Raw genomic sequence first — 22,050 nt, 5'->3', positions numbered from 1 at the left:
TCTGTCATGGACAAAACAGAGAAACAAATAATGATTTGTTACCAAAATAAACGACAATCAATGTCAATAAAGAATTAATTAATCATTCTCCTGAAATTTTCAATCATGAAGTCGAAGGTATGATCTTCCATCTATTTTTTTCACTATTCCCCAACCAAATTGATCCTTGAACCAGTTGATAAAAAAATTAAACGAAAATTATCAGACTATAAAGAAGAAAACAAATTGAAACCATGAATATCTCTCTATGAGAATTGACACATAAAAACCTGAATTATAACATAAAGACAATTGAAGATATACAAGGACTTCTCAAATTGAAAGCATAGTTGTGATGAACCCATTTAATCTTTATGCGTACTTACCTGAATTCTTAGACTGTTTTTCCCCAAACATTGATTAACCCAAAGTCTTCTGCTTTAGCATCTATCCAAGAACCCAAAATGAAAGACAGAAAAAGAGAAAATACAAAAACAGATGAGAAAATGCATTAAAACAAAGTAAAAAGCAGAACCGAATTTCATATCATAATTAGTTACCTAAAGAAAAGAATACATGCATATCTTCCTGACTTCAGAGCTCCTTTTTTCTTAGAATATTTGTGACCAACCAAATAAACAGAAAGATAACAAGAGCAAATACAAAACCCAGATGAGAAATGTTATCATAACTCATAAGTAACAGTTAAAACTAGCAAAGCTGGTCAAGACCCAGAAAAAGTTTCAAAGGAAGCTCACCTGGAAGTGAGGTTGGAGAGACTTTAGATCCACAGGGCAGGACAAGAGAAGAGTCGGTGCATTGACTTTGGGTGCAAGTGCAACTGTACCAACTTTGATGTCTCAACTTTAATTTGTTGCTCTATATCTATGTTTGTTTATTGGGTTTTATGGGACAAGGAAATCGTTGAGAGATTCTTCATGCGTGATTAATGGGAGCATTTTGGTTTTGGCCGTACGCGTCTGTTTCAGAATTCAGAGTGCCAAAGAAGCAAAAACTGTTCAAAACCCATGAGGAGGAGGGAAGGTAAAACAAAGTTGTACTGTGTGTCTGTCTACCTTTTTTTTTTTTTGAGAAACCGGCCCACAAATGAAGGCCGAAATTTATTCATGAATAAGATCAAGAAGATCATGGTTGAAAACATCCACAATGTCAGGAGGCACTTCCTCCATCCATACTAACAGAGGATTACAAAAAGATCTTCGAGCTAAGAGGTAAGCATGGATATCTTTCAAAATGTGGCACAGGTCCGAGGAGAGGAGCGCTTTCTCCTTGATGGCTTTGATCAGAAAACTACCTCTTAGTCGTGGTAGTTAAGTTTATCAGTTATCACTTTTTATTTATTTATTATTACTATTATTATTGTTATTTTTGGTAAGGGAGTGTTTGGATCGTTTCTTCATTAATATTTACAGCTTGAAGTTTTAATTTTTAATTTTAATTTTTTTAGGGGTAGTAATGCAACCAACCAACTAAAATTGGGGTACTCCCCACCCCCCACCCCCCAAATAATTAATTATATTAATTGGTCCAGCTAGTCTCTTGTAATTATTAATAATAGAAAGAATATAGTTTTGAAATTAGATAATTTGTAGCTAATTGTAAGGACCTGATTTAAGCTCCTAGCCCGACGGGTATATGGACTTAACCCCAAAAAAGCCCAAAACAATAAATTTGTAAAGAATAAGTTGGAAAACTGAGTTTTAGTGAATCAGATAACAGACCAATAGATTTTGATGACAAAAAGAGAAAGATAACAGAAGTTTATTAAGGAAAAACGTCCTTGGATTAGTTCGAGGAGATTGATTCTTAAATATTGCTCTTAAAGCTTTGTTACAGGTCTAGTTCCCAGGTTGCTATGGTGTTTTTTTTTTCTTTTTACTTTTCTTTTCTTTTATTGTTCTATCCCCCGCTATCAAGGTTTCTCCTCTATTTTATACTATCCTCCTTTCATTTCCACCGTCCACATGTAGATTTAGATTAATAGTGCTGATACTTGTCCTATTAGCCCCTCTCTAAAGTCTTTGGGAGTAGCTGTAAAACTGAAAAGCACGGTTCAGTTAGCTGTAAAGCACAGTTCAATTAGCTGTAGAGCATTCAATGCGATGGTAGCAGCTTTCTCTTAGATATTTCAAGGCCTTCCTTTGTCTTCCTTCTTAATACCTATCATTCTTCCTCACTTTACAGATCTTTGAGTTCTTTAGAAATATCAAGTTCTCAACCCTTCAGGGCTTCCAAAGGACCCAGCTAAGATGGTGATCAAGGCCTAGGGAATGAGGTGGCCAAGGATAAAGGCAAGGGCAAGGAAACCAAGCCCTTCTCAGAAACCAAGGATGCCGCCAAGGCCCAGGATGATGCAATCAAGGCGAAGGAAGCAGAGGCCAAAGATGCTCCTACCTTTCAACCGAGCAAGAAAGAAAACCCTCATCCTCCAGCCAAGGCCCAAGGCAAATGTAGATCGCATTAGATTTTTGGTGCAACAAAGTTTGGGTTTCACCTAGCAACATATATCATGTGTGCACAAATGTAAAAACGATCCAAGATTGATCAAGCAAATCAACAAGAACAAGGATAGATAGGTTTCTTGTTTTTCAACCTTGATAGCAGAACATCTTGTAGTTAGGAGAAAAATGGTAGGTAGGTCTCCTATTTTTCAACCTTGATAGTAGAACATCTTGTAGTTAGGAGAAAAAAGGGGTCTCAATGAGTGATTTCTCTTTCTTTTCATCACCCTGACCTTCTCCTTCTGTAGTGGAAGTTTGTCGTTATGTATAATGTACCTTTCCTTTATTTAATAAAAAAGGACTGCACTTTTTACTTTATGAATCTTTCCTTTCTCTACAATAACTATTTTATGAATGGTGGTGTTGTTATTTTTCCCTCTAATGGGAGTTAGAATTGATGTTGTTGACAGTAATGAAAAGTTGTCACCTTGACTTTATCAAAGCCAATAGTGGCGCACGGCTGCTAACTTAAATAAATTAACTACATAGAAATAATAAGGAAAATGACCATGTGCTTATACTACGAACTGTGCAACCATCAGAGAATGCTAAATCCAAAGCAAGTGATCCGAGGGGACTATCATGTATTAAGGTTCTGTTCAACATTTATAAAGATGTCATAGTATTAATTTCCCCCAAGCATCTGGTCCAAGGACCTAGGCATGCCTTAGGTTCTGTTTAATCACTTATAGAGATGTCATAGTGTTAATTTCCCCCAAGCATCTGGTCCGAGGACCTAGGCATAACTTAAGTTCTGTTTAATCAATTTATAGAGATGTCATAGTATTAATTTCCCCCAAGGATCTAGTCCAAGGACCTAGGCATGCCTTAGGTTCAGTTTAATCACTTTATAGAGATGTCATAGTGTTAATTTCCCCCAAGCATCTGGTCCGAGGACCTAGGCATGCCTTAGGTTCTGTTTAATCACTTTATTAGGAGATACTAGAACTAGCCCCACTCCAGATCCCCTTTGATTTGTAGTGCCATCAACATATACCCTTCTGGACAAAGGGTCCTGTGCAGTGAGACCATGCCAACTAATTTTCCATCCATGTTTTGTCTATCGACTTTTTTTTTTTTTTTTTAAGAATGGGATTTCAGCGAACTCAGCCACCAGATCAGTGAGGACTTCACCCCTCATAGAGGCGCGAGGCATGTATTTGATACAAAAAGCTCCTAATATTGTACCCCACATGGCAATCCTCCGCGTAGCATGCACCATTGCCAAAATGGTCTCCTCCACCAATGATTGATATCCCGCTGCATCGCCTCGGTATGTTGAGCGTTAAACTCGCTAAAACATCAAATTTTCCACAGACCACGCCAATTGTAAGGACCTGATTTAAGCTCCTAGCCCGACGAGTATATGGACTTAAGCCCAAAAAAGCCCAAAACAATAAATTTGTAGAGAATGAGTTGGAAAACTGGGCTTTAGTGAATCAGATAACAGTCCAATAGATTTTGATGACAAAGAGAGAAAGATAACATAAGTTTATTAATGAAAAATGTCCTCGGATTAGTCCTAGGAGACTGATTCTTAAATATTGCTCTTAAAGCTTTGTTACAGGTCTGGTTCCCAGGTTGTTATGGTGTTTTTTTTTTCTTTTATTATTCGATCCTCCACTATCAGGGTTTCTCCTCTATTTTATACTATCCTCCTTCTTTCATTTCCATCGTCCACTTGTAGATTTAGATTGATAGTGTTGATACTAGTCCCATCAGCCACTCCCTAAAGTCTTTGGGAGTAGCTGTAAGGTTGAAAAGCACAGTTCAGTTAGCTGCAGAGCATTCAATGCGATGGTAGCAGCTTTCTCTTAGATATTTCAAGGCCTTCCTTTGTCCTGTTCCTTCTTAATACCTATCATCTTCCATGGAATGGTCTGGAATGTTGCTCTTGATGGCAAACTATACCCTCTATCCTCGGCCTTGCCCAGCAAAGGAGGGGTTCTTCCTCAGACCACCCTCGGGGTGGCTCTAATCGGATTTCATTTCTTCACTTACTAACACAGACCCTTCTGAAAGTATTTACCCGTCCTCGGATTATTTAACGTCCTCGGATTGGGCTCCTGGCCCAATATATACATAGATATGGGCTCCCTGGCCTTTCACCCCCATACTAATTATTTTGTAAAAAAATTTATTTGTTTTATTTAAAATTATCTAGGATAAATATGAATATTTATATAGTTTAATAATTAAATTTCAAACAAATGATTCTAGGATTTGAACTATATTTAGGTCTTTAATGTGCATCCTTTACACCTTATGAAACATACAACTTTTTAGGAGGGTTATGCCTTCTTTATAGACTTTATTTATTTATAGGAAGACTAGACATTTCATTAATTAACAAAGGACAATACATCATGATGAAGAGCTCGTTCTAAAAAATAAGGACTCTCTTCCATCTACACTAAATAATCAACAATGCCAACAACATGTTTAGCTAAAAGATGAGTTGGTTTATTTCATTCTCTATGCACATGAGCGAACCTTACACAACGAACCTCTTGGCAAGAGTCAAGAATTCCATAAACAAGAGGAGCCGCCACAGCAAAGGGAGGAGAGAATCCAGCAAGAGCACGATAGACATTTAGAAAGTCACCCTCTTAAATAAATTCTTGTAATCCCACATCCTTTGCAAACTGTAGACCAGCTTTAAAAGCTTTTACCTCAATTTCCAAAGGACCAAGCGGCGCTTTTACCTTCTTACTCATCGTAGCCACAACCAAACTACCTTCATTCCTGATAAGAATTCCAATATCTGATTCCTTTTGTGCCAAAAAACTGCCTCATCAACATTAACCATGTACAAATTTCTTGGGGGTAGGTGTTAATACCGTATTTTATCTGCCCTAGATTTGTGTGTCAAACCCTAAAAAACCCAAAAATATCATTTTCTCTCCATGGGGTCACGAGAACATATATAATGGTGTGGCGTAACCCATTCGGACACTGGAGCGCTCAAAGTGCATTTTTCAGCCAAAATGACCAAAATGCCCTTGGTCAACCTTGGGTTGACAATGTCAAAATCATCACAAAACAACATTTTTCATGGTTTTATATCAAACCTGAGCTACTTGGATATTTTTATCAACTTTGACCAAGTTTAACTCAGAGTTGACTCCCGATGGGGCTCGGAAATCCTAATCTTGACCCGGTCGTCAAAACAGGTTGAGACCAATGCCATTGTGAAGACAATCAAATTCTCATTCCAACGACTATTCATGGGTCGAAATCGGAGTTAGAACGGCCGAGATATCATGAAAACTGGTTAACGCACCGATCGATGCACCATTAACTTCCGAGAGCCATAACTTTTGATCCGATGGTTGGAATTTCAAGTTCCATACCTTTTTAGAAACAGGAAGTCAAGATATATCCAGGGGTGTCAAGATCAACCTGATCCAAGACCTTTTGAAGGTCGCAGCCCTTGAAGGGTCACTACCTCGTAATCCGTGCTGGGGCTATAAAAGGCCCCAAACACCTCTAGACCAGAAAAAAGAGGAACTTTTCTAGGTTTTGCTCTTTGCTTGGATGTTTTTTGCACATTTTTCCTCTCCCCCAAACACATCTTTACAAATAAAAACACATAAAAAACACATCCAAGCCTCTTGATTCTTCCTTCTTCACCAAAAATACAAGGTATTGTTCTTATACCCAATCTTCTTCTTCTCCTTGGTTCTACACTTTGGAGTTGGGGTTTAGGGGTGTGGATGTATATTTTTAGCTACTATCCACACCCCTAGCTCTCTACATCTTTCCCTAGCATTTATCTTGCTTTCTCTTGCCTTAATAACATGATTTATTGCTTTGTCTAGTATGTTTCTTACTTTACCTTACTTCTAGCTTGTTCTTGGTTTTTTTTTTTTTTTCCATGTGCTTCCATGTTTTTTTACATGTTAGTTACCCTTTTCTTACATGTTTTATGCTTTGTGCCATGTTTTCCATGTTAGATCCTTTTTTTCCTATGTGTTGATGTTTGGGACTGTATGTTCACATGCTTGATATTATGTCTCCAGCTATCCCTTGCTTAGATCTACATGTTTGTATGCATGTTCTATGCTCCTATGCCTATATCTATGCCTTCACATGCTTGTATGCTTGGGTTTGCATTCTCCTATGCCTTTATGTTTTTATATCTACATGCTTAGATGTATACCCATATGCCTACATGCGCATTTCCATGCTTATATGTGTAGATCGGTGTGTTTACATGCTTAGATTGATGTTCTATACATACTTTATGCCATCATCTATGTGCTTGCCTGCTTTATGCCATGTTTATGTGCTTAGGCCTAGACCTTGTTTTGTCATACCATGTTCTATTGTAGCCCTTTTGTTCATTTTATCGCATTTTCTTATGTTTTGGCCTAATGGTTAGGACCCGATCTAGACCCTATGGTCTTTGTCATCGTCCATACACCAAGGCCCACATCAAAGGTTTGGATCATCCCTATTCGCATGTCTATGCTTGCTTGCTTCTATGTTTTATGCTTGTGCTAACCTCTCTTGTTCTAGCCTTTGCCATGTCTGGCGCCCTTCATGAGCTTGACCTTGTGTGGTTACATCCAACGCCCATGAGGCCTTGTTCGGATGTAACCATTTGGGGAGGCATCTCCGGATGTCGGGTTACTCTATGCTTACCCTTCCATTTTCTGCTCTGCGCAACGCTTTGCTTACCATGCTTGTTTGTGCTACCCATTGGCTCTTTATGCATCTTTACACGCTTGCTTACATGTTCATGCATGAGTCTTGCTTGCTAATGTGTTGTCCATACTTCAACACAATGAAGTCATAGACATTCGATCCAAACCTACATTTGTCTCCCCGCGGACACCATCTTTTGTTTGTCTTCTTTCTTGTTTGCTTGTTTGCTTGCTTCCTTGTTTGTTTGCCTTTTGGTACGCTTGCTTATGTTGTTGCTTGTCATGTCTCCTGCCATATGCTATGCTTGCTTCTTTTGCATGCTTGTTTGCTTTGTGCCCATTGCGCATTATTTACGCATCTCTTTCTTTCCATTGCTTGTCTGCTGGTTTTTTGTCTTTGCCTTTGCATAGACATAGATGGAGTGAGGACGCACGGAGCTAGGGCATGGTCTCCCAAGCGTAAGCAAAAAGGGCGTGGATGCAAGCATGTAGATATGAGCCAAGCAGTTATGTTTAGTATATTTAGGGGTCTAGCCTCTCCCATTTGGTTATGTACTCTTTTAACCCCCTTTCTTCCTCCCCCCCGCCCCCCTTTCTCTCTTAGAAGGGTTGTATTAGGTATATCATGCCATGTACCATTGTCCTCATCTCTAGAGTATAGCAACCCCTGTTTACTTTCCTACACCTATATTTTGGGGCATGCTCTAGGGATGTTGGCATTTACTTTTCTGCTCTGTGTGCTTGCATTGTGCATGATGTGTGTGTGTATATATATATATATATATATATACCTGCTCGCCCTTTTTGATGTGATTGTCACAATCCATGTCACCTAAGGCAAAGCGATGCCTAATTTCCACCACGAAAGTAAGGTGACATGTTGTCGGATTTTCATCGTGGAAATTTGGTACTATGCTCGAATGCCTTAGGAAAGCATAGATTGGTCCACACCCATTCAAAAGCCAAAACTCAAAGCTCTGAAAGTCAGTGCCAAAATCATGTTTTTTACTCCCAATTTCCTAAAATTAAGGTTTTATCAAAACAAAGGATTGTCCTTGGATAGGAGTTGTGGGGTGCCTAACAACTTCCCCACACGTAACCAAACTTCTGGATTCAAGAATCAAGATTTTTTTCCATCTATATTAGATTAGGAAAAATGCTCTTTTTTCTTAGCCTAGGATTGGTAATAAAATCAACTAGAAATAGGTGACCAATCACACCTTAGAAAAACCCAATGATTGGTGGAGACTTCACTTACCTTTGGTAATTCCCTTAAAATTTGTCCAAGATTCCTTGCCGTACCTCCAAAGGTAGACAAATACCTTCCTCCACCAAGAGAGAGAGAGAGAGAGCACCCGAAACTCCACGTGAACCATACCGATTATCGAGAGGGGCCTCCAACGAGCCTCGCGCGTGCGAGAGCGTCGACATGGTGGGTGGTTGAACGAAGGCCTGACAGCGATGTTCCAGCCGTTCGAGGCCTGGCCGTCAACAGCGGGGACCAACACTATTAGATTCTGGCCTGGCTTAGCAGAAACCAAATTTGCAGTAGTACATTCCTGCAGAAAAACTCTTGCCCCATGTTCCAACTTCATTTCACTTTTCTTTTTCCCCCATTTCGGACTTCATTACAATTACCCCAAATGCTCCTTGCAATAGTGACCATGAAAGCAATACTATCTTGCTCACAATCATCAGTCATCATCAATCTCCAAAGCAAGTCCAGGAATGCATGGAATAAACCAACAAAGCTAGATTGAAAAATTCTAAAACAGGTCCAAACTCTTTGAGCTCTTAAACAAGACCAAAATAAGGCACCCGTATTTTCCATATATGCTTCCAAAATCTTTTCAAATTGCTATCATCTAAACTAGAGCCCGAAGAGGAGGCTGTTGATAACTCTAAAGCTACCTTATATGCACTTCTGACATTAAATAGAGGCTCTGCCCATATCAATTTATCAGCTAGCAATTGTAAGCTCAAGGAAATGCTCTTGATAGCATCAAACCTCAAAAGGCAAAAAGACCTAATCAAGTAGCACTGAATTCTAGCAAACATTAGTTGAATCAATCAACTCAGAAACTCAAAGATCTGGAGATGCATTATTTCTAGGAGAAACCACCTTATAAGTAGAAGAATTTGGTAGCCGCTTATAGCCTGTTTGGTTCTCACATCACTCATATCTCACTTCTCATATCTTGATTTTCATCACCCAAAACTGATTCTCATATCTCATATTTTACTCTCTACTTTTTTTTTTTTTCTTAACTCACTCAAGATTGTTTGGCTCAAATATTTGGGTTTTGTTTTTGGCTTAAAACTCAACTTCAACTGAAAATTTGTGGGGGCCCACATTATTGTTTATTCAAAACAGTAACAACCACAACCCGCAGTCCTCACTCCTCTTTCATTTTTCTCAGAAAGTGTCATCTTCCTCTTTCATTTCTCTCTCCCCCATGCATCAAAAGAAAGAAGCTAAATCAAACCTAAGTACCCAGCTTATAAACATAGAGATTTCTCATGTACACACATCAACAAAAACAATTCAAGAACACCAAAAAGTAGAAGATCAATCTATCTTTATATGGAAACACAAATGAAGGAGACAAATACAAATGAAGGAAACAAACATACAAATGAAGGAGACAAATATACAAACAACCCACAAATACCCAAATCAAAATTCCAATTTCCAAATCCCAAAACCCACAAATAACCAACAAGAGGGAGAGGGATTTTCAGCCAAAGGTAAAGAAAAAACAAGGGAAAAAAAGAAAAGAAATAGAGATTGTGGTCAAACCACCTCTGATGGTGGCTATGATAGATCTAGCCATGGAGGCTTGGCTGGTGTTTGGGACCTTTGGTTGAAGATGAGAAGCAAAGAAGAGAGCCTAGAGAGAGAGGGTAGATCGAATCCACCAACCAACCCTACACCCACAACCACTGACCCATCCCACCCCACGACCACCAACCTTCACCTGCTGTAACTAATGTCATTAGTTCCGGTCATAGCCACAACACCCCACCAAGTCCAGGTAAATCTTAAGGCCCATGTTTTGCTCTCCTTCCTTACTTCTCATCTCTCTGTCTCTCTCTCTTTCTCTCGGGATTGAATATAAGATAGGTTTGCTATATTTGTTTTGGGTTTTTGATAAATTTGAAAGACTTTATCAAAATTGTTGTTGGCTTATTTACGATTGGTTTTCTATGAGTTAAGAAGGGATTTTTGGGTTTGTAAAAGGGATTTTTCCTGGGTTAGTGAAAGGGGATTTTTTGGGTTATCAATTAGGAGAAAAAAATGTTCATATCTTGTAATTGATATCTGTTTGGATGCCAAGAAATTGTTCAATAAAATAAAAATCAAAGAGCTGTTGGGGTTTTCTACTGCTATTGTGAGAGTCGTACTAATGGAACTCAAAAAACAGGAAGGAGATTCAGCAAAAACAAAAACAAAAACAAAAAAAAGAAAGGAAGGAGAAAAAAGTCGTCGTGTGTGTGGAGTAACTGTGGTCTGACTTGATGGTGATAGGTCATGAAACGGGGCCAACAAATTTGGCTAGTTTTACAATATTGCTACTATAATTCATTTCTCAAAACTTGAAAACTCAATTTTTTTTATTATTTTTATTTATTTATTTATTTATTTATTTTTTCAGTTTCCATCACTCTAACTCAGATTTTTGAGTGATGATAATTGAAAATAAAAACTAAACCAAACAAGCTGCCTTGGGGTGGGCCTACGAAATTTGGGAATTGAGTTATGAAAAGTGAGAATTGAGCCTCTTATCCTCCCACACCCGAATATCAAAACCATTTCCCACCTATCATTTCATCTCCTATTTTACCACATTTTGAACTGTCGTTATACTTCTCCAAATGTAGGAAGGATTGTTACCAATAGATGTAATCACATATGAACTAATTTTTATATAATTAAAAAAAAAAAAAAAAAAAAAACCAGTATATAGTATATGTATATTATAGAGCAAGACTTAGGTATAGTACTTAGGTACTGTTCCTTAAATTACCCTTTTAAGATTCTGTCATGTAGATTCTTTCTCATGGGATGAAAGTGTAGTTTTTAATTAAGTAGCCACATGACAGAATTTTAATAGGGAAGCCTAAAGAACAACACCTAAGGTACTATACCTAAGCTTTTTTCCTATATTATATATGTGTGTGTTTATGCTATATGCTACATTTGCTTTAAATTTTTTAGCACACAAATGGGTCCAATTTTTGGGAAACCAATTAAGAAAATATAAATTGAGGTTTTAACAAGAAATGAGACATTGTAAACAGGAATAATCTATATAGATTTTTTTTTTTTAAATGAATATATACATTAGATTTTAATCAGTAAGCTATTGACTTAAATCATGCTTGTGCCTTAGAGCATTCGCATCCGGAATTTACAAAAAAATCTATTTTACCATCTCAAAACTCACTTTATCATTTATACCATACCATTTTTCAACACTCCCAACATCCCAACTTTTATTTTCCTATTTTACTCATTAAAATAATATTTCTACACAATAAAATATCTCTCTCTCTCTCTCTCATCACCTCTATCACCACCGTCACCACTGTAAAGACCCAAAAACCCAACACAATTTATCAAAAAAAAAAAAAAAAAAAAAAAACCTCATTGATCCACCATCAACACAGTTTATCAAAAATCCAAAAAAAAAAAAAACCCATTAATCCACCTGCAACAACACACGTCGATCTACCTGACCTACCATGCAAATCCACCAAACTCAGCCCCAGAACCACCGTGCCACCACAACCCACGGCCCACCACACTGATGCCACCACGATCCACCATTGAAACTCAGCCCCAAACCCAGGGCCAAAATCAATTAGTAAACCCATCAAATCATCAAACCCAACGATTAACCCATTAAAAAAAAATCACTATCGGAGCCATCGAAGCTCCAAATCAAAGCCATCGGAGCCATCACCAGCAAACCCATTAAAAAAAAAAAAATCACCGATCCACACAGATCCAAATCATCAGAGCCATCACCAGCAAACCCAGCCCGCCGATCCAAACCCACCATCAACCGATCCCAACCCACCACCATGCCCAAATCAAACCACGAACCCAACCCAACTCTAGTGCAAGCCTTGAACGAGAAAGAGAGATGTGAGAAGAGAGAGAGAGAGAGGAAATGAGAAACACTGTGAGCATAAAATAATATATTTTGGTTTTACAATAGTGCTATAGTGCAATTCTACCTTTGGAATTGCACTGTAGCTAAGGGTCGTCAATGGGCCGGCCTAGCCCATTTTTACTTGGTCCATGGGCACAATGGGCTGGGCATAATGGGCTATTAACTAGTTAATGGGCCGAGTCGGGCTGGGCTAAAAGAGAAAACCTCAGCCCATGACCTTGCTCATGGGCAATGCCCATTTTGTCTTTAGCGAGCTGGGCTATCGAGTTGGGCTTAATGGGCTACCTATGGACTTGTATTAGCATATTATTTTATTATTTTTATAAGGAAAGAATCAATTTTTTTATAAGGGAATAATCAATCTATTTGAATTTAATACTTAATTACAAATTTTTTTACAATCAAATCTATTTAATTTTTTGTTTTGTTGAAGGAAACGTATTTAAGTTTTTTTTTATTAAGGCTTTAAATAGTTTTTTATTTTTATCGTTAATAAAAAAAATGTCAAATGGTTAATTCAAATTTGCTAGACTACTAGAAAAATATATATTTAGTAAACTAAGTTTAGCACAATTACTTTGAGTATCTTAGTGGTTGAGGGAGTTCTCTTAAGAAATTCCTCTATAATATCTCAAGATTGATTCTTCATACACTTCATATATATTTTTATTATGAATTATGAGTTATTGGGCTGGGCCAACGGGTTAGGCCAACGGATTGGGCTACTGGGCTAGCCCACCGGGTACCCATGGGCATAAAAACTAGCCCACGGCCTGACCCACTGGGCTAGTAGGCTACCCATGGGCCTCAATAACAACGGACCGGGCCGCCCATTAGCCCAGTGGGCTGTCGGGTTTCTAGGTCGGTCTGTGGGCCATGGGCTATAGCACAATCCCAATTTTTTTTTGTAATACTTGGATTTTACAAATTCTGATGGAGTGAGGATTTTGGGCTTAAATGCTAAAATATGCTTACATTTGGCATTTAGCATGCCCAGTGCGAATGCTCTTATAAAGTTAATAAATGTGAGAGAGATTATGGCGTGAGTTTTGGAATGAAATCATCAAACTTCAAATATATATATATATATATATATATATATATATATATATATATTTATATTATATCATTTGGGATAGGTCTATGGTGGAGTTAAGGTAGGAGTTGCTCAATCCGAAGCCATGTGACTTGCCGAAGCGGCAGTTGTTACAGTCCTCATTTTGTAATTTGTATATAATTTAAAAAAAAAAAAAAAAAATTCCACTGATTCGTATCATTTTCAATTAAATTGTTTATCAGGCCAAACGAAAAGAAATATATTAAGTGCTGTCTACTGGCTCCTTTATTTTTATTTTTATTTTTATGAACCCCTGTTTCTTTTCAACTAAACAAAAAGATAACATACCTAAAAGTTGGAATGTTTTCAAAGAACAAAATGGAACTAGCAATTTATTTTTTATTATAGGCCATACAATTTGATTTTTTTTTTTACAAGATAGAAATCCTATTCTAACCTAATCTAAATATATATGTGTGTGAAAACTCTCTTCGGAAGACTTATGTCTCAGCCCTTATCCCTTACATCCTACAAGCGAAATGATCATCATTTTAAGGGTGTGTAGTAATATACATTTTGAATCTTAAAAGGAATTGGACACAACATTAATAAACCTCCATCCATAAATACCCTACTTTGCAAGTACATCTTTACTAACTAGCCGGACATCATCTGTCCTATCGTTTTCAAGTTTTCACTTATTGGTTACCAACATTTACTTATGGAGTCAATCCACCCTCACATCCCATAATGTATAGAACTCATGGGAATTAAATGCAATTCCATGTCAGTCTGTCAGAATCATAATGCATATATGTACAAGAAAGTAGTTGTTTGCAAAAGCCTCGAATTCAAACCATAACAGATACCTGTATGGATTTTATTTTTTTGAAAGGAAAAAATATATATATACGTAACATGTTGGGAAGGGGGGGATCGATGGAGGGGAATATAATGGCTAATAACTTGGTGCATTTGAACATTTTAAGGCAAGAAAAAAAAAATTAATCTTTTACAGTTTAGTGATTATAAAATAAAAATTGATCAAATTTCAAGAATCAAACATATATTCTTTGCGAATGAATACGAAAGCATCTAGCAGGTTCTGTCCAAAATTATCAAAATTTTCTTATTTCTAAAAATATATAATAATTTTGGGTTTAGAATTATATTTTATTTAGTGCTTTTGTATACTAAACACAGGCCGGCTCAACAATTTAGGCGGCCTTAGGCGAAAATTGTAAGTGGATTTAAAAAAAAAAAAAAAAACCTTTAAAGTCTAAATTTGTACAAATAAAAATCAATTTATTACATGATTCAATAAATTAGTATGACTATAATACAAATGAGTTGATATAATATACATCAAATTATTAATTGGTGTGGTAATTTATAATAATTGATAAACTAAGAGTTTGCATTAAAAAAAAATGTGATAACTTATTAATTACTGTGGGGTCGTGTGGGGGCTAGCTTAACTTAGGTCTTGTGATGTGTTGGGGCTTGTGGACAAGACAATACTATGTGCATTGTGCAGTCTTGTCCTATCAAGTTATGTGCATTATTATTGTGTAGTATTCTGCATTTTAGGATACAATATGGCTTTCTTAATACATTTTATTGACCAATAAAAATACCTAATTTTTTTTAATTAAAATATATAGATAAATATTATATATATAATTTTTTTTTTTTTTTTTTTTTTACAAATAGCTGCCTTTTTTTATTTGGGGGCCTTAGGCGATTGCATCAATTACTTATATGGTTTAACCGGCCCTGAAACACAATGGATACAATATATCAATATATATATATATATATATATATATACATGTTCTAAAATCTCGTATCTTAATATAATGTCCCGGAGTAGCAGAGGAAAGTTTTGCTCATAAACTATTAATACGAGATTCACCTTTCACGAAGTTTACTACGTACATTAGTCAGTGGGGTACTACTGTACTGGGTAGCATAAAATTGCCAAGCTACCCAAATGTCATTTTTAAATGCAGTCACAGGACTCTTGCAGCTAGCATTGCAATGCTTTATTTATTTATTTATTTTTAATTTAATTTTTTTAAGTTTAATTTAATTAATTTTTTTTTTAAACTTTTGTTGTTTGTCATAAATGCCATTAGAATCCTCACCACTTTTATGTTTACTCTTTTCGTTGTTAACATAAATAACATATGGTCCTTTTTTTTTTTTTTTTTTTTTTTGCTAGACAACAACATTATCAATCAACAGCAAAAACAATGGCTGACAGCCTTACAAGCATCTGCAATTGCTACAAGAAGACTACACTTATTGAAACAAATTGCTCTACAAAATTTGATTGCATACTTTGCAACCCATGGGCAGCAGTATTGCAACATCTTCTAACCCAACTAAAATTACAATTCAGCAAGAATTTACGAAGATCAAGTATATTATTAATAATAGTAGCAATGGACCAATTAGGCTACAATTTAGATGTGGTTAAGGGGTCAAAACAGGACTTAGCATCTCCTTCGATGATGATATGCTACCAGTTTTCACTTAGAACTAGTTGGATTACCCAGAGCACAGCTGCAACTTCAGCTTGCAGTGGTGAACACCATTCATGGTCCTTATTCAGCAAAAATAAAATAAAATAAAATAAAAAATAACATATGGTCCTAATACTTGTTTGAAATTTAAAAGTTGAACTATAACTTCTATTTGAAAGCTAAGTTAATAAATTCACGCATTTTGTTTAGACTAGTTAGGGCAACATGTGCAAGGCACGTGCTTGCCGTGGAACAAGAATAGTGATTAAAGTTAATTCTAAATTTTATTTACATCACAAAACAAAGATATAAATCATTTGATTTTTAAAGTACATAGAGATTTACATTTATCAAAAGAGACATTAATTTTAAGAATTTTGATAATTATATCATAAAAAGTTAATCTCATTCGTATAAGAATTTTGATCACACATAAAGTTAAGATAACTATTTAACATATAAATATCTATTTTAATATAATAGTTTTTTAGTTCCTATTTGATAAAGGCAAAATATCCACTCACTAAAAACTTCTAAAAATGATAATGAATATTATCATCTTCCAACAATAAACAATTGAGTTTTACTAAGAAAAGAAAGCAAAAGAAAAAAAAAAAAAACAAAATGCATGTGTCATCGAATTTTCCATTAGATAAATTATAAGTTTCAAAAATTTAAATCAATAAAATCAATGTTCTTTAGAAACAAATAAAACACCTTATATCATCATTCCAACTTTCCAAGCATTACTACCATCTTAAACTCAAAATATGTGAAGAAAATTTTTGGGATGTTAAAATTTAGTGGGAGTATTTTAGACATTATACAATAAAATATTTTAAGAAATATAAGTTTTCATTAGGGTTTAACTGAGAGAATAACATATGACTTATATGCTCTTTTCCAAATGTTAAGGGAAAAATTGCTTGAATTTAAAGTTTAAGGAGAAATTGTAAACAACCCCAATCATAAATAATGAAAAGTGTTTTTATCCTAAGTTTTTGTTTTTGTGTGTAAAACTATGTGGTTTTACTTAAAATGGTGTGTAAAGAAAAAAACAAAAAAAACAAAAAGTAAACCCAAGAAAACTGTATGTGAAATAGTAAATTTTGACTCAACAAAGTTGACAAAACAGAATAGCACAATATTTTTATAATACCTTTATAAATTTGTTAAATTTTATTTTGACTTGTAAAGAATTGACAGCTTAGTAGTTTTAAAAATATTGTGAAGGCAACAAGATATCTTAACATTTTCACAAAAGAAATGCTATATACATGACATTTTCACAACAAATTATAAGTAAGTTACAAGTTGTTATTGGTGGACAAAAAAATAATTTTATTGGAAAATTTAAATTAGAACCAATAACAATTACCATCTATAATTTGTTACGAAAGTGTTATGAAAAATGTTATGGATATAACACTTCTTTTTTCACAATACCTTTATTTTTAGTTGTGATTAGTTCTAGAATAAGATTTTATTATTTTATTTTGACTTGTAAGGACACCTTAACAATTTTGAAAATATTGTGCTAATTTGTTGTATTAATATATTTTATTATACTGTACAGTGAAAAATTGAAAAAATCATAGCAAATCTATTGTTAGCTTTTTACTATTTCTTTAGAGCATTGGCTATTTTTATATATAAAATTAACGAGAAATAATAGGAAAGTTGAGAATTGTTGTTTTCCTTCAAGACATAATAATAAGAAAGGAGGAGGTAGTTGATAAGGATATTTTCAACATAAGTATTTTTTAGGAACTTTGACCTGTCAAGACGAAAACACCTCGCCGATGGTTCATCAGGACAGAGTTCCTATTCCACCTTCGCAAGATCCGTTAGCCTCATGGAGATTGATCCGTCGGTTACCTAGCAGTTGGTTTTGACGAGTGGTAAGCGCACAAAAGCTAATAGATAGGTGCGACGTACAGCACTAAAGGGGAATGATGCCTAGACCGACGGATGGGTTTGTGTGAACCCGATAGCTGGATATGTTGGGCCCCATAAACCTTTGCGTGTTCTCCACTCATAAACCCCTGCATAGAAATAATTTGCACACCATGCCTAAAGACTCTGATCCATGTTTGTGTCTTCCCAATATGGGAAGTAAGGCCCTGAGATCTTGGAGCATTAACTCTGTATCCTCCATACAAGAAAAAATCCTACGTTCATGGGATCTTGGGGTCAGCCCTCTGCCACTATATAAGTACCAAGCCTCCTCATACCTAAGGTACATTGAAATTCTCTTAGCCCTTGTGTCCTTGAGATTCTTCTATTACTGACTTAATTTTCTGAGGGTTTTTGGCTAGAACCCCACCGGTGCTCTCTATAGATTCTTTACCTTTTTGTTCTTCAGGTACCCAATTATTTCTTAATTAATGTCCCATCATATTTACCAAACAATCCTCCATAGTTTCACTCCATACCCAGAATCCTCACTGAGACCTATTGTCAAACACCTTATAGACACTATTGAAAAAAAAAAAAATACATTGATAGTAAATTTATATATTAAATAATCATATAAATTATGGTTTCATCTATAAAAAGAAAATTTTGTATCAATATAATGTAATTTGTATACCATGCACCACTTTTTCTATACTAAAGAAACATATAACATAATTTTCAACACAAATTATCCAAAAATTTTCAATAAATGTTTAGTTAACAAAATCATTAATAAGGTGAAAAATCACTTACAATAATGATGTATGTTAAAGAATTAGTAAATCATTAGAGAAAATAATAAATTTGACATAATATACAAAACTAAGAACTACAAATTGCTTTATATTTCAAAAAAAAAAAAAAAAAAAAAACTTATAAGATTATACCAAGTATTATATTTACGACTTCTACTTTGTTTTTAACTTTATTGTATATAAGAGTCCTACATTAAATAAAGTTAAAAACAGGAAATGCAAAAAGAAAATAGTTTTTAATTAAAAAAAAAAAAAAAATCCCGTATGGTCCTTTGGTAAATAAGCAAAGCATGTTGGGTAAATGAAAAATATGAACCTTCTTGGAAGTTTCCTACTGGCCCACTTTTTATATTCCCACATGATTGCCTTCTTGCCTTTTCCAATGATCTATTTGGAATCTGCTTATTTTACTGAAATTGAAAACTTTTTGCTGAACGTATTGTAGATAAAAATAAAAGTTTGCTAAAATAATACGATGAGACCTATGAATAGTACCAAAAAGTGCAGTGAGGCTCATGAATAGTAACAAAAATAAGTTGAATAGTAAATAAGTTGACAAAAATAATTTTTGCCAAATGGAAACTTAATCCTCCCTTCTCCTTCCTCACCTCTCTATGCTTCAATGTTTTTCTTCATCTTGTTCATTATCTTATTTTCTCTCCTCCTATGTTTGCATAAGAGAAACAATTAGAACATAGAACAAAGAAGGGTTCAAATCCATCATTTTTTTTTTTCTCAACTTCAAACAAAGACGAAAGGGAATTTCGGTCCGGAACATCAATTTCGTCCAGAACACCGAAATCTCGCCCGAAACATCGGATCGGGTTGGCATTTTTTGGAACCAGAAATTCCTTGTATTAACCATTATTGTGGGATAATTTTTGGTTATCTTATTTGTAAAATCTGTCTCTTTCTTCTCATAATCTCCAAGAAAAGACCAAAACTGGGCATTGGTCCCAAGTGGTCATCTTTTAGCTCGAAGATATTGGCCAAAAACTGGGATCGTGAGGGATATAGTTTAGACTACAATGAGGGAAAGTGAACCTGAGAAATATGGGTTTTGTTTCTCTCCCCAAACGGATGACAATAATCGAGAGATTGAGAGAAGCTTTACGCGAATAGTCGGACAGAAATCAAGCAAAGAAATAAGAAACAAAAAATAGTTTTTTTCTAAAAAATAAATATTGAGGTTGATGATGCATGAAAATCAATAGGCTGAATACTCCGAACTACAGTGATGGTTTGAGTACCTGAAGAGAAAAAGAATGTCAAGGGTGACCGGTGTGAATCGACTAAGGACCCTCCGAACGATTAAGTTAGTTTTCTCTCTAGAACACAAGGATGGTGAATTATGAATAGTAGAACTTACCTCGGTAGAATGAGACTTGATCCTTTTATAGAGAGTTTTAAGTGGGTCTACTTGTTCGGATCCACTATCATCATGGGAGATGTGTAAAGTTAATGGAGAAAATGGAGCAAATTATGAGGAACTTTTCCCATGTTCTAGAACAATAGATTGTGGTCTAGTTACATAGAACTTGTAGAAAAACACCCAAAAATTTACTAAGTGTTACTCAATCGTTTGTAGCCTCGTATGACATGGACGATCAGGTTATCATGGACGATCATAATTTTGTAGTTGAACCTTATTCATTTTTAAGATTCTCTTCATTGGTCCCCCTTGTGGTCTGGACGTGGTCTAGTTATGGATGGCTAACATGGATGAATCTGACTTAAATCAACTCACCATCAGAGGTTTTATGTGGAAATTACTGAGGTTTTGGGTATTGGGTTTGATGATTTTTTTTTTTTTTGGCATTGGGTTTGATTTTCACAATTTAGTTAGAAATAGTTTTTTCTTTTTTTTTAAATAATGCTGATGTGTAAAAATGTGGTAACTCTAAAAAAAGTTAAATATTGGTCAAAGGCTTCAGTTTTATAGTATACTAGTCGTTAACTCGTGCAACTATACTGGAAGTTCAACAAAATATATTCATATATGCTAGAGTCCAAAGCTTTTTGTCCAAATTGCTTAAAATTAACCACTATTATAGCTACCTGTTCTAATTTGGCAAAACCGAATTGTAGACAAAATGTTCACGAAGAAATTGTTTGCAAAGTCCTCGACAGGATTTCTTTTTTATTATTTTTTTGGCTAAATGAAAATTTTCATTAATAAGAAACAAAGGATACATTTCTGAATCAAACCTCCCAAATGAAAAAGGAAGAGAGGAATTACTACAACATAAAGACAAACTATTAGTGGGTGCAAATTTTTCTGTCGTTAAAAGATCACTGGATTTAAACTTTTCTTTGTCCAAGCTTTAAGATAGAAAATAATTGAAATAATTATGATATTTTTTTTTTTGAAAAACAAGATTATTTTTAAACTTTTCTAGACCTTTTCGAATATCTGACTATTCCCTTAAGTATATGTAGTCCCCCCATCACACCAGATTATTACAGAGAAGAATGAATCCCACGATAGCCCCAAGATGCTGGCAAGAAATTTCAATCCCAGAAACTTATGGATATCATAAGGTATTAGAGCATCCACAACAGTGGAGCTAAAAATTTAGCTTTTTAGCTCCACTAAAAGTTACTTTATCTATTTTATCTACACACATGCTGTAGCAGTGAATTTATTTTATCTTTCAATACAATAAAATAATATAAACATCACAATAAAATAATATATCTCACTACCCAAAAAACATACACAGCACCAGCCACAACCACCTTTACCATTAGCCACAGCCATAGCCACAACCACTACCAACACCAACACCACCACCACCACCAACAGTCCACAGCAGGTTAAAAAAAAAAAAAAAAAAAAAAAAAAAAAAAAAAAAAAAACCCAAATCTCCAATTTTTTTTCCTCAACCTAGACCAAACAAAATAAAAAAATCACCAGAAACCCACCCAATCGGCGAGCAAGCACTCTGATTGGCGGCGTGGGTCTAAGGCGGATGGCGGCGTGGGTCTAAGGCTGATTGGCGGCAACACCCACACCCACCACCACGAAACCCACCCGAGCCACCCATTGATGTCGACAAACCCAACCACAACCCACTGATGTTGACGAACCCAACCACCCACCGACGCCGATCTACCCACACAATCGCAACCACCACCACACCACAGCCCACAGCCAAAAAAAAAAAAAACCAAGTAAGGGCAAGATGGGTTGGCGGCGTGGATCGGCGGCGGGGTCTACGACGTGAGCTAGTGGCGTGGGTCGGCAGCGTGGGGGTGGGTTGGCAGCAATGAGAGAGAGAGAGAGAGAGAGCTAATATTTTAATGGGGGCAAGAATAAAAAATTAATATATATATATATATATATATATATATTTAACTCTAAGCTATAGTGCACATCTATAGATAAGTATAGCTCCACTATTGGAGCAAGTTTTTTGTG

This window comes from Quercus lobata, chromosome 2, assembly GCF_001633185.2.
Source record: "Quercus lobata isolate SW786 chromosome 2, ValleyOak3.0 Primary Assembly, whole genome shotgun sequence".
In the NCBI taxonomy this organism is placed as follows: domain Eukaryota; kingdom Viridiplantae; phylum Streptophyta; class Magnoliopsida; order Fagales; family Fagaceae; genus Quercus; species Quercus lobata.
This window is presented reverse-complemented; position numbering follows the sequence as displayed.